At 42.7% G+C, this 12,995-nt stretch overlaps 1 protein-coding gene across 1 annotated transcript in view; it reads left to right on the top strand.

The window, feature by feature from the left end:
- The window catches only part of PGCKA1 (PDCD10 and GCKIII kinases associated 1), a 72,946-nt gene that overhangs the window by 43,682 nt on the left and 16,269 nt on the right, over nucleotides 1–12,995 (top strand). The gene's annotated exons all lie outside the window — the stretch shown is intronic.

The following is a 12,995-nucleotide window of genomic DNA, read 5'->3' as shown; positions in this document are numbered from 1 at the left end:
ATATAGTTGAAATCGGAACATAGCTCTTTATCCTGTAATTAAAAAAAAAAAAGAAGAAGAAGAAGAGCTAAAAAGCATGTCAACTTCTGGTGTTGAATTTTCTGCATTAGTCCACCAGCAAGATTGAATACTGCCAAGAAGTCTTCAAACTACCCAGAAGCGGGTTACAGATAAGTTTCTCCTGAAATGTCATGCATTTTGTTGCTATATGTTCATGTACCCTTTTTTGCTAAAGAAGATTATAGGCTCCATTTCCGGCTATCTCTGGCTTAAGCAGTAGGATTCCACCCCACACCCCGCCACACCCAGAACAGTAAGTTAATACATTTTATGTGTTAGTATATCAAGCTAAGAAAACATTAAGGATTGAAAAATTGGAAATTCAAACTGGTCTTGTATTTACTTAGTTGAGTGAATTAAAAGTAGTTTAAGAGCATATCTATTTCTGGTTTTGTTTTACTTTTAACCTGTACCACTCTCTAGAAACACGGTGATCTGTGGATTGTCACGCATATTTTTATATGCTTAGTTACTTCTCCCTTAATGGGTTTCGAACTGTTGCTACAACACTATGTTTTCTTATTACATTCCACACTGTGGAAGGTAGGGCTGTTTTGTTGATTTTAGCTTAAGAATTAGCAAACTTTCTGTGACCAAATTTTTCACTTTCTCTGAGCAAACTTTAATACACAAAATATTGAGAGCTGCCCTCCTTTCCATCATGCTCCGATGGTTATCTAATATTTATTAATGGGGGAAAATGAATGAATGAATGAAAGAAAGAAAGAAAGAAAGAAAGAAAGAAAGAAAGAAAGAAAGACAACTAGAGACCTTTCCGATATTTTCTGGAAAAGTGCTGATGTAGAATTAGGGATGGTTGAGTGGAAGGGATGAAAATAATAACTGGGCAAGTTATTTTTGACTCAGGTTTGAACAGTCATCTGATGGAGACAGATCATATCTGCAGAGTTCTTGGCTCCCCTAGGAAAGTAGATGGATTGCCAAGTAATGGGAGTCACAATACACATTTTCCTGCTGATGAGGCAGAATTTTTTTTTTCTGGTTCTGATGTTAAGCATGTGTCAGGTTCTCTCCCTTCTTGAGATGTCTGTTTTTACCTAATTTTTCAGAAATGATCTGAAAGGAAACCCTGATGCAGTTTTTGGTCTCTTGTGATTTTGTTGTTGCTTAGAGGGGAGCAATGTGGGTTAGAATAATGTGTTTTTAGGGCCTTCCCACACCACAAATGCTGTGTCTTCATTCACAGCAGGTTAATAGCCATTTATTTGTTCTCTCTCTCTCTCTCTCTCTCTCTCTCTCTCTCTCTCTCTCTCTCTCCCTCCGTCCCTCCCTCCCTCTCCCTCTCTCTCCTAAAACTGATAGATTAACCAGGGTGTCAAAACACCTTACAAATCTCACTGTGGGCTGAGAAAAATTTAGCCAGGGACAACGTAGTTGAGGTGCCCCAGTCCCTCCTGTTAATGCATGTGGTCTCAGTCACTCGTGGCTGAGAGGGATGGGTTTCTGACAGCAGGGAGCTGGCCTGCCTGCCTGCATGACGAGGGGCAGGCCCAGAAACTGGAGGACCGGTGGCCTCATGATAGAGCTGCGGAGATGGATTACTTACATGCCAATACAAAGTGTGGAATCCATGAGATACCAGCTCTAAGGGTTCTTAAGATATACATACCTAAGGAATCACAAATAATGGAGTCTCTACAAAGGGTATGTGAAAGTAGACCCCATCAAGAATTCCCCTCAAACTAACTGCACAGAAGTCTGTCCCTAATATTTCCTTCTGCATGATACTTGTGAACATGCAGTATGAGATCAAGGTCTCTCAGAGGTTGACAGAGGCTTGCATGGCCTTTTCGTGTTGTTTTCGAGGCTCTCAGTGTATTAAAGTACTAAAATAATGACACAGCAGGGTTATCAAAATGGGAGAATATTTTAAATGCTTCCATGTGCAAATTGCAATGTTGCACCCAAGCATGAAGGTGACAGAATGTTCCTGTTTTTGAGATAAAGTGTTGGTTCACAGGAAACCTGGGTGATTTATTATGAAAAAATGGGGCTGAAGTTCAAAGCTCTGTGTGGTGAATGTTGCCTTTTTTCAATCCTGTCAGTATAGCTCTGGGCTCGTATTTGGAGATGGTTGTCAAGAGTCTACATTTGAGGCCCTAAGTGAATGGAAAGCCCGGGCTAACTGACCTCCTGTAGCCCATGTTCTCGAACTCCCTGCCTACCCCAACAGAGAGTGACGTAAAGCCTGGCATGTTGAGGACTTCATGGTGTACATGAGAAAGCTTGAACTCCGAATCCTTGTTCCCCCATTTACTTGTTGTGTAACCTTACATGAGGTAGTTAGGTTTGCTATTCCTAAAATGGAGCTAATAATGCTTATTTCCCACAGTTGCTGGGAAGTTAGGAAATAGCGAGTGTAATGTATCAATCCCATAGTGCAGTGGTCGGCAAACTCATTAGTCAACAGAGCCAAATATCAACAGTACAACGACTGAAATTTCTTTTGAGAGCCAAATTTTTTAAACTTAAACTATATAGGTAGGTACATTGTTATTAACTTAATTAGGGTACTCCTAAGCTGGCCTTTGCTAAAAACGTCCTCAATCTGATTGAGGTACGTACCCCTTCCAACCCTCCCATCCACACTCGTCTTGTATACTTGTTTCGTCTATCTCCTTTCCGAAAACCGACTTCTGCGCATGGGCCACGAAGTTTCAATCGCACTGTATGTGCGCGCCCGCACGTGGTATTTTGTGGAAGAGCCACAGTCACGGGGCCAAAGAGCCGCATGTGGCTCAAAAGCCGCGGTTTGCCGACCACTGACATAATGGATATTCAAGTATCAGATACCATCACCACCAACACAGACACACACGCTCACACACGGTCATACACTCATGCATCAGAGCTAGAGACCCAAGTTTTGGTTTTGAAGATCTGTTGAGTGTAACTAACTACACTGCCGACCTGGGCCCAGTTCACCTCAATGAGGTCCCCTGTTCAGCCTCTACCCCACCCGGCAACCTCCAGCCTCTCCTGCTCCCCTGCCCCCACCTGCCCTTGGGAATGAAGATAGTTTGCACATCTGATCGGAATGTCTCATACTGCGCATGTGAGAACATTTGACAGAATGAGGACTTCACAAAGAGGACGGGCGATACCCAAAGGGCAATGGAGCAGCTACAGTTTCCCTGACCTGACGGTTGTCAGCCATGGTTCCCGGGCCCTGCCGCTAAGAGAGACACCTGGCTGAGAGCTGAATGCACTAGGAGTGAAGAATTCAAGTGCGGTTCCTTGTGGTCCCTGGTGCGGGGTCTTTAACTGTTTGGGACGGAGGGCTTCTGCCGGCCAGGCTGTCCTGGCTCCTTTCCCTGGAATGCTGAGATTGAACAGCAGCAATGCTTTGTGGATCCCGCATTTCCTGGTTTGTGATGAAGGAACAGCCTCCTGGCTGCTCTTTAGCTGCGGGCCCCACAGGTCACCTGCACTTCATGGCAGAAGAAAAGGGAAATCATCACACACATTACAGTCATGTGATGTTTACAGTCAGCAACGTAGACTTTGAACTTGGAAGGTGCAAGGAGGGTGACTGTACCGAGCATGGAAAGTCCCAAACATGGGAAGCTATGGGGCGGGAGGGGATTGGATCCCTGGCAGAGGTTCACCCCGGAATAATTTGCCTTCGTTTAAGCCAGTCATTGTATTGTCATGGGAAAGGCTGGAGATGTCCTGTTAGGCGGAAAAAGGCAGGATATGAAGTTGTTTATATATTGTGTGAAGCTGGTAAGTAGATGGACAGACTGAAACAAATCCTGGGAAAAAATGTAACCCCTAGCACGGGGTTAGGTTGCTATGGTTAGGGCTGACCTCTCTCCCCTTTCCCCACACTTCGTGTGCTTATATGTTCATGTGCATATGTGTGTATAATTGCATGTATTTTTATGCATGTATATTATATATAAATATATGCACACAAACATACATGTTCTCTTTAATGAGAAAAGGTTTCACGGTAAACATTGGGGAAAGATTGGAAATGTTTGTGAGCGGGGCAGATGCACAAGAGAAGGAGGTTTTATATTTTAAAAGAAGACTGAACACTTTGACATACACTACGGACTACACTTTAAAGTCCACCAGAAGACGAGTGCATTTTACACCCCGTCCTGCAGATCCCTGTGCTCTACGGCAGGCACAAGGCTCTTCCTTCTCTGTGGCGATTCTCGATATAAATCACGGCTTTGTTTTCCTTGGTTTAAGTGACATTCCTCTTTGATCATTCCTTCACACAAGGAAAAGATATTTCCTCGTGCGAAGCCGTGGTTAACTTCTCACAGCCTCGGACAACAAAGGGGCCCCTGTGCCCAGCCGGCAGGAATTCCTCCTGGAGGACAGGGAGGGCCCCCAGCTGACCCGTATCCAAGGAAGATGTTGCGAGGCTTGCAAAGCTTGTTCTGAGAAAGGAGCCCAGCTGGGGACCTTTTCTTTCTATTCAGAGACTGGCCCTGCCTGGGGTGGGGGTGGGAGGGGACCCATGAAAGAAAACCCGAAAACAAGCCTGAATACATTTACAAATTACAAGGGAAAGTTACTGCTTGCAAGCAGTGCTGGGGCCAACTCGGGGCTTATCATAGTTAGAACTTAACTCCACTTGGAAAGAAACTTTGTTTTTCTTCCCAGGAAAGTTAAAGGCGGGAACAGAGACGGACTGGCCGCTGTGTGGTAAAAGCACCGAGTAAATCCCCGTCTGAGGATAAGCCAGGGTTTGGGGGCGGGCTTAAAGGGCCCTGGGCTGCTACTCCTCACCCACCAGTGAGTCCCTGTGACAGGTTGCCACCAGTTATTATTATGAACTGGGAATCTCATCAAGGGGGGCCCGTAGCTGGGCATGCATGGCCCCTCCCCGTGTAACCCAGCCCATCCTGTGGTTTATGTCCCACCCTGCCTTCTTCTCTGCCACCCACAAACCCTCCCCTCCATGGCCTTCCTCGCATCCTTTGACTCCCCCTTAGACTCTGGGAGGGTTTCTAGAACGACATCCCATACCTGCTAGTGGGTCCGGCATGTCCTTGGCCCTCCAGTAAATGCCACTGCCCGCCCCCTTCATCCTTTTCCCTTCTTTGCACAGAAATACCCCTTCCTGTGATAGGTCCTTAAGTTCCCGGTCCCTGAAAGCTCCTTTAAGAAAATAGAGGTGAGATGAGAAGAAATGAGAGGTGAGGAGAGCCAGCTTTCACCATTGAGGGGCCCCTCTTCACCAGCCTATTTCTTTTTTCTTTTCCTTTTTTTAATTTCAGAGAGAAGGAGAGAAGGGGGTGGGGGGGGGGAGAAGGAGAGAGAGAGAGAGAGAGAGAGAGAGAGAGAGAGAGAGAAACATCAATGATGAGAGAGAATCATCATCTCTCTGCTGCCTCCTGCACGCTCCCCACTGGGAATCCAGCCTGCAACAGGACACGTGCCCTAGCTGGAATTGAACTGTGACCTCCTGGTTCATAGGTCAACACTCAACCTGAGCCACACCACTGGGCAACAGCCACACTATTTCTTGAAAGTTGGAAATTAAGAACCATGAGAAGACTGGCAGCTGCCATTTGGTGCTTCCGCCACCTGCTTGTCCTGATCCATGCATTATTTGTACACTTCACGTCTAGAACAAACTAAGGCCCAGGGAGGCTGAGAGATTTGCTCATGGCCACACAGCCGATAAGTAGTGGGGCTAACATTCAAACTCAGGCACTTCTGAGTTCTCCAGGACTCCTCGCCGCCACCACCCCCCTTTCCACTAAGCAAAGCTGCTTTCACACAGACTCCCAGACTTCTGGTCACCAGCAGCATTTGCCCCCAACATCTGTGGGTGGCCAAACAGCCTCAGGAGATGTGAGAAATCCCCTTCCTAGCTCCAGATGGCCCACTTGAAAACTAAATTTCTAGCAGAGTGAAAATTCCATTGGTTGTGCAGATAACTTGGCTGGTTAAATATCAAGCTCTGTAAGTCTCTGTTTACTAATAGATCCATGGAATGTGACCCCCTCAGGCCTTTACTGTACTTGAATACGCTGCAAAAAATATCTCCCCACTTTAGAATCTCTCTTGGGGGGCTGGGTGAAAAGGGGAAGGGCTTACAAAGTATAAAGTGGCGGTCACAAAATAGTCATGAGGATATAAAGTGCAGCCTAGGGAACATAATAATATTGTATGAACTATGTACTGTGCCAGGGGGTGCTTGAAATATTGGGGAGACACTTTGTAAAATATATGATTGCTATACACCTGAAACTAGCACAAAATAATATTGAATGTAAACTGTAATTGAAAAATAAAAATGTAATTTTTTATTTTAAAGAACCTCTAGGCCAGCACCATCCCATAGAACTTTCTGTATAAAGAAAATGCTCTAGCCCTGACCGGTTTGGCTCAGTGGATAGAGCGTCGGCCTGCAGACTGAGGGGTCCCAGGTTCGATTCCGGTCAAGGGCATGTGCCTTGATTGTGGGCACATCCCCAGTAGGGGGTGTGCAGGAGGCAGCTGATCGATGTTTCTCTCTCATTGATGTTTCTAATTCTCTATCCCTCTCCCTTCCTCTCTCTAAAAAAATCAATGAAATATATTTTTTAAAAAAGAAAATGCTCTAGGTCTACACCGGTGGTTCCCAACATGGGGCACATGCCCCACAAGGGGGGCAAATTTGATTTTTAGGGGGGGGGCAGTTTGAGAATGAGTTATTAACAGTGAATTTTTTTTCATTTCTTATTGTTCTAGGGGCCTCACATACAGTATATAAACATATATTGTGACATATTTATGCATTTCAGTTCTCTATTACATGCTTTGAAACTTTATTTGCTATTTTTTCGTATCACTACATTTTTTTTAACAATTTCTTAGTGATTTCTTCCTCAGTACTTCAGCTGTCCTTTCGTTCTTTTATGTTTCTCTTTCATGGATGCCATGTTCTTTGGAAGCTTGTTTAGACCAAGTGAATGGCCTTTAGGCTTCCTCCACGTGAATAGGAGTTCACTTTTTGAATAATAAGAATTATATATGTCACAGGGTGGGGGCCTCCGGATTTTAGAGATGCTCAGGTGGGACATGGCCAAGAAAAGGTTAGAGACCACCGGTCTACACTGTCCACTACGGCAGCCACTAGCCACATGTGGCTCGTTGGCAGGGAGTTTGCATATTGGACTGCGCAGCCTTAGAGGGCTCTGGAAGGTTGATTGCTGGTGCCCACATTTTTATAATACTTTGCCTATGAACTCACTTATATCACTGGATCATAATTGTTTGTTTCTGTTTTGGCTACCTCACTGGGTTGTAAACTTTCTGTCTTACTCATCCCATTATGATCATTTATGAGCACCTAGCCTGGCCCACAGTGCTAGAAGTTGAATAATTAATGTAGGTTAAAGGGATGTGAGTTGGTATTTTCACAAGCATTATTGTCCTGGCTTTCTATCATCTGGTTTACCCTTCCTCAGGGCATTGCTGTTATGACTGGCTTGATTTCCAAATCTTCAAATGAAGCTCCGACTGATCACTTTCCTCAAAAGAAATCACTTTTTAGCTGATTATTTTGGTTGTTTGCCTCTAAATATTATTTCTCTCAGTCAGCAATTTTCAACCTTTTTCATCTCATGGCACACATAAGCTAATTGCTAAAATTCTGTGGCGCACCAAAAAACATATTATACTTTTTGCTGATCTGACCCCCCCCCCCCCAAAAAAAGTATAATTTTTATTCATTCACGCCAGAACGCTATTGTGTTGGCTGTTGTCATTTTTTAATTTGACAACCTAAGGGAAAAGAGGTCAGTGCCCCTGACTAAACAGTCACCTATTGCATGTTGTAAAAGTTCTTGCAGCACCCTGGTTGAGAATTGCTGCTCTAAAAGAATGGTGGTGCAGGGGATAGAAAACTGCCCAGTACCTTCTTACCTTCTCCAGCTGAATGAGCTGCCCTTTCCCTGTGCACACTGCTGGCATTCTGAGATCTCTGGGCACCATCATCCTGGGGACACGTTGGTCTCTTTCCTGTGTTTAGTGCTCCATTTCCTATTTCTCTTGCCTTCTCCTCCTGGATTCTCTCTTCATTTGCTTGTTACATTGTCCAATAGCCTTCTTCCCAGGAGGGAAGATATATGGATGGATGTTTTATATATCTGAAAATACATTTAACCTGCCCTCTCACTTAATTGGTAGTTTGGCCAGGTTTAGATTGATGTGTGTGTGTGTTTAATAAGTTTGAAACCATTCTGATCCCCAGTCTATGTTTGTATATGATCTGGGGTTTTGTTTCTTTCTCTTTTTTTTCCCTGGAAGCCTGTAAGATCTTTACTTTTCACTGGAGGTAACAAATGGCCCCATTTTTTCCCCATTTGTTCAATGTTCTGTATACTTACAACTGAAATATCACAATGTTGTATCTTGGCTTGAGTCTATTTTTATCCACTGTGTTTGTCAGTTGGTCAGTGCTTTCATCTAGAAACTCGTGTCCTTTAGTTATGAGGGAGTTTCTTATGTTATTTTGTTGACAAAGTTTTCCCCACCCTTTGTTTGCTCTGTCTTTAGGGAACTCCAATTATATGGATATTGGACCTCCTGGATGGTCCTCTAATGTTTTTATCTTTTCTATTTCATTTTCCACGTCTTTATCTCTTTTGCTACTTTATGTGAGATTTCTTCACCTTTTCCTTCTGGATTCTGTATTTAAAAGTTCATTTTTGCTGTTTTGTTTTTATTTCCAAGAGCTTTTTTTGTTGCCTTTCTCTGATTTTTCTTAATAGCCTTTGGTTCTTTTTGTTTTTTGTTCTTTTTTTGTAAGAGAATATTTATTTGATAAATCATAGAGTATGAAAAGTAATTCCTTAAAAAAAATGGGTTTAGGAAACAAGTTATCAAGATAAAGGAACGGCCTTTAGAGCTTGGGAGTGAGGAAGCTAATGGTAACGTGCCTGGGACAGAGAGCACAGTGGTTCCTCTGTTCTAAGGGTTTTCAGGGTGGAGATTTTAGGGGAGGCCCCAGGGGGAAGCTCTCAATAGACTATTCAACAGTTTCTTATTCTTTTTGCATGCAAGTGACATGATGAAAATTATTATTGTCCATTATTTTGTTTCTTCTCCCTCTTTGTTTCCAGAGGTTTTCTTGTTGATTGGTTGGTTGGTTTCCATTTCTGTCTCTCCTGTGAGAGACTTTGCTCAGATGTCTGGAGAGGGTGAGAGGGTGGCTGCCAGCAATCCCAGAGTGAAGGGGCAGGGAGCAGGTGAGGGTCTCAGCATTTCATATTTACACACTTAACCACTTGGTTTGGGGTTCAGTACCCCTGCCCTTTGCTGTGTGTTCCCTACTGTGTTCCAGGTCCAGAAACCCTGTTTTACCCTTTCCAGATGCTATACTTATATGCTTTAGTTGAGATGGAGAGTGGAAACCACCTGAAATCCAAGTGCGGAAAAGGATTTAGGAACCAACTGCTCTTTTCTTTTTTCTTTTCTTTTCTTTTCTTTTCTTTTCTTTTCTTTTCTTTTCTTTTCTTTCTTTCTTTCTCTCTTTCTTTCTTTCTTTCTTTCTTCCTTCCTTCCTTCCTTCCTTCCTTCCTTCCTTCCTTCCTTCCTTTCTCTCTCTCTCTCTCTCTCTCTCTCTCTCTCTCTCTCTCTCTCTCTCCCTTTCTTTTTTTAAAATATATTTTTATTGATTTCAGAGAGGAAGGGTGAGGAAGAGACAGAAATATCAATGATGAGAGAGAAGCATTGATCGGCTGCCTCCTGAACGCCCCCAACTGGGGATCGAGCCTGTGCCCTTGACCAGAATCAAACCTGGGACCCTTCTGTCTGCAGTCTGATGCTCTATCCACAGAGCCAAATCAGCCAGGGCCCAACTGCTTCTTAAACACTTTCCAAACTATCCTGGTTTTAGCCCTTCCCTCTTTATTCCCACCTTCATGATGCCTTTAAAGATTCTACAGTCTATGATCAGCTAGTCCTTGGTTATCTGTATTGCTGATTTACTAGGTCAGTTACTGCACACTCATGGACTTTTTAAAATATATTTTTATTGATTTCAGAGTGGAAGGGAGAGGGAGAGATAGAAACATCAATGATGAGAGAGAATCATTGAGTGACTGCCTCCTGCATGCCCCCTACTGGGGATCAAGCCCAAAACCTGGACATGTGCCTTTGACCGGAATGGAACCCTGGACCCTTCAGTCCACAAGCCAGTGCTCTATCCACTGAGCAAAACTGGCGAGGGCACATTCATGGACTTTCTGTTTTATCTCCTTTTTTGCTCTCTCTATAAGTTTATGCCCATTTTTTTCTTTTAATGGAAGGTGGCTGGGTACATTTGTTCTCTCTGCCACTCTGCTGCCCATCCATCACGTCAGCTCAGTAAGCTAAATGCTGAATTCAGGATCTCTCAAATACTGCACACGGTTCTCCTTCCAGCTCTCCTGTTTATGGAACCACCATTCTTCCTGTCTGTCTGCCTCCAAAAATAAGAATAATTTAATATTCCTTCTTTTGTAACACAGATCCCTGCTTTCATGGATTTCTGGCATTTTTCCTCTTACAATTCAGTACATAGCAAAAATCCTACTTTGTATTCCTTTTTGAAGAAACAAAGATAATGAGATGCAATCATTGGAATCAAGGAACTTCCAGTGTAGTGTGTGTGTGTGTGGGGGGGGGGGGGGCAGGGGGGTACGGGGGGGGGGGAAGGAAGGTAGAAAACTGACTAAGAGATGATGATGATAATGTCGATGATGAAGATAACAAATGAAAAAAATCTTAGCTAACCCTGTTGAAATTGTAGTTTGTGCCAACCACTGTGCTAGATCCTCTACTGTGTTCTTTCACTTGATCCTAATTACTCTCTGGAAAAGGTACTTTTAATTGTCATTTTACATGTAAGGAAACAGGTACTGAGGCAACAAAATTTTTTCAGGGCATTATAGATAATATATGCATAAACCAATGTGCGAAGAGAAATGAGGGATAGTAGAAAGTAATGTTTAACTTGAAAATCAATGAAAGCTTGAGAAAGTAGATTTCCAAATTTGTTTTTTCGTCTGGATTCCCTTAGATGGGACCACACACCAGGCTCTTTCATCACTTCACTTAATTCAAAGTGTTAACCTTAGCAAGTCTCTCCGGACCTAACCCTTTTCATGTTCCCTGATGACTACTAACAGGTGAGGCTTTCAAATATATTGTCATCATGCTGTCATTCACTGCTCAACAACCTATTCTCTTTACCAATCATGTCATGTTTGGTCTTCTGGGCCTGTTTTCAAGAGCCTCAGTAAGTTGGTCACGTGTGCCAAATCCATCCCCCATATCCACAACATGGGTCCACTCCATTGTGTTTTTACACAAGTCGTATTCTTTGCTACCCTTTTGCTTTTTTCAATTTATTTTTTAAATATTTTTTTATTGATTTTTAGAGAAAGCGGGGAGGGAAAGGGAGAAAGAGGGAGAGAAACATCAATGTGAGAGAAAACATTGATCAGCTGGCCTCCTGTATGCCGCTGAACTGGGGATGGAACCCAAAATCTGAGTATGTGCCCTGACAGGGAATCAAATCAGCGACCTTTTAGTGCACCGGATGGTGTTCAACCACCTGAGCCACGCCAGCCAGAGCACTACCCTTTTGCTTTTACTAAAACTTTCCTCTTTGCCTATAAACCCTTTCTTGTCAGCCCAATCCCACTGGGATGTCTTTTTCTCCCAAGCTCCCATGATGCTTAGCACTGATTAGCTGTACCAGTCATTGGGTCCTCAACACGTACAACCCAATTAATGTTAATGCTAGCTTGTCCAACAAATTAGTCATGCACCTAAGGCACCAGCAAAGCAAGTGTGCCAAAAATACTTTCTTTTGAAAGAATTTATTATTTCAAAGAATCATCCTCGGAAAAAAATAGAATTTCTTTGAAGTGTCTTTTTTTATAGTTGTTGTTTTTATTTTGATACATGATCTTTTACTATGCTTAGAGTTTGTAAAATTCTTACTCTGTCTCTGGATATTGTTCATTTTCATCTTAGAAGGTTCTTGGGTAAATGGACCATGTCTTACACATTTCTGTATAATTATACTCAAGGTAGACCCTCATTGAAGATAGGATGTTTTTAACATCATATGTCATTTTTTTTAAAGACATGCAATGTACCACCTCAATGTAAGTCAGCGTGTGAAGAAATACAACATGTGGATAAACAATGATGAAGCCAGGGCCCTTCCTTCCTCAGAGTTTACAGTCTAATGGAGGGAATGTTATATAAATGAATTATTGTCATCCAGGGCATACAGTGAGCAGACCCATCCAAGAGGTTGAAGGTCCTATAGAAAGTAAAAGAACAGAGTAGTTACCTTTAGTTGGATTTTTTTTTAAATCTTCATGGAGGAAGTGGTGTATGAAATAAGTTTTGAAGGATCAGTAGAATTTTGCAAAATATTGATGGTCATGGAGGCAAGCCAACTGGGGAAAATAACACGTACAAAGGCATAGAAACAGAACAATACAGACAAGTTTAGAAAATAGTGAAAAATCCAGATTGGCTGGAAATAGGTGTGGCTTAAGGAGTTTCAGAGGTAATGCTGGAAGGCCAGTGGTGCCATATTGTGAAAGACCCTGAATGCTTAGCTGAGTGCACTAAAGACTGGTAGGCAATGCAGAACTACTTAAGGCTTCTTAACAGGGGAGTGGCTTGTAGGATAAGAGCATTTTTTTTTTTAAATTGTGTCTATAGATAGTGAATTATTCTAATAATCGATAAATTGGTAAAAGTCTACACATTTGCTTTACTTTCAAATTCTATACATCATTTTCATTATGAGCAAAGCTACTAGTATTTTCTAAATTATGTATTTTGTTAAAATATTTTACGTGTGCTCATTGAAACTTTATTGATATGTCTCCAAGAAGCAAATGCCTTGAATTTCTTTCTGCTGAATTGAAACCTTACCCGTCAGAGAAGAG

This window comes from Myotis nattereri (assembly GCF_964212035.1).
Source record: "Myotis nattereri genome assembly, chromosome: 1".
In the NCBI taxonomy this organism is placed as follows: Eukaryota; Metazoa; Chordata; class Mammalia; order Chiroptera; family Vespertilionidae; genus Myotis; species Myotis nattereri.
The sequence above is the reverse complement of the archived record's forward strand: the minus strand, read 5'-3'. Positions and strand labels throughout refer to the sequence as shown.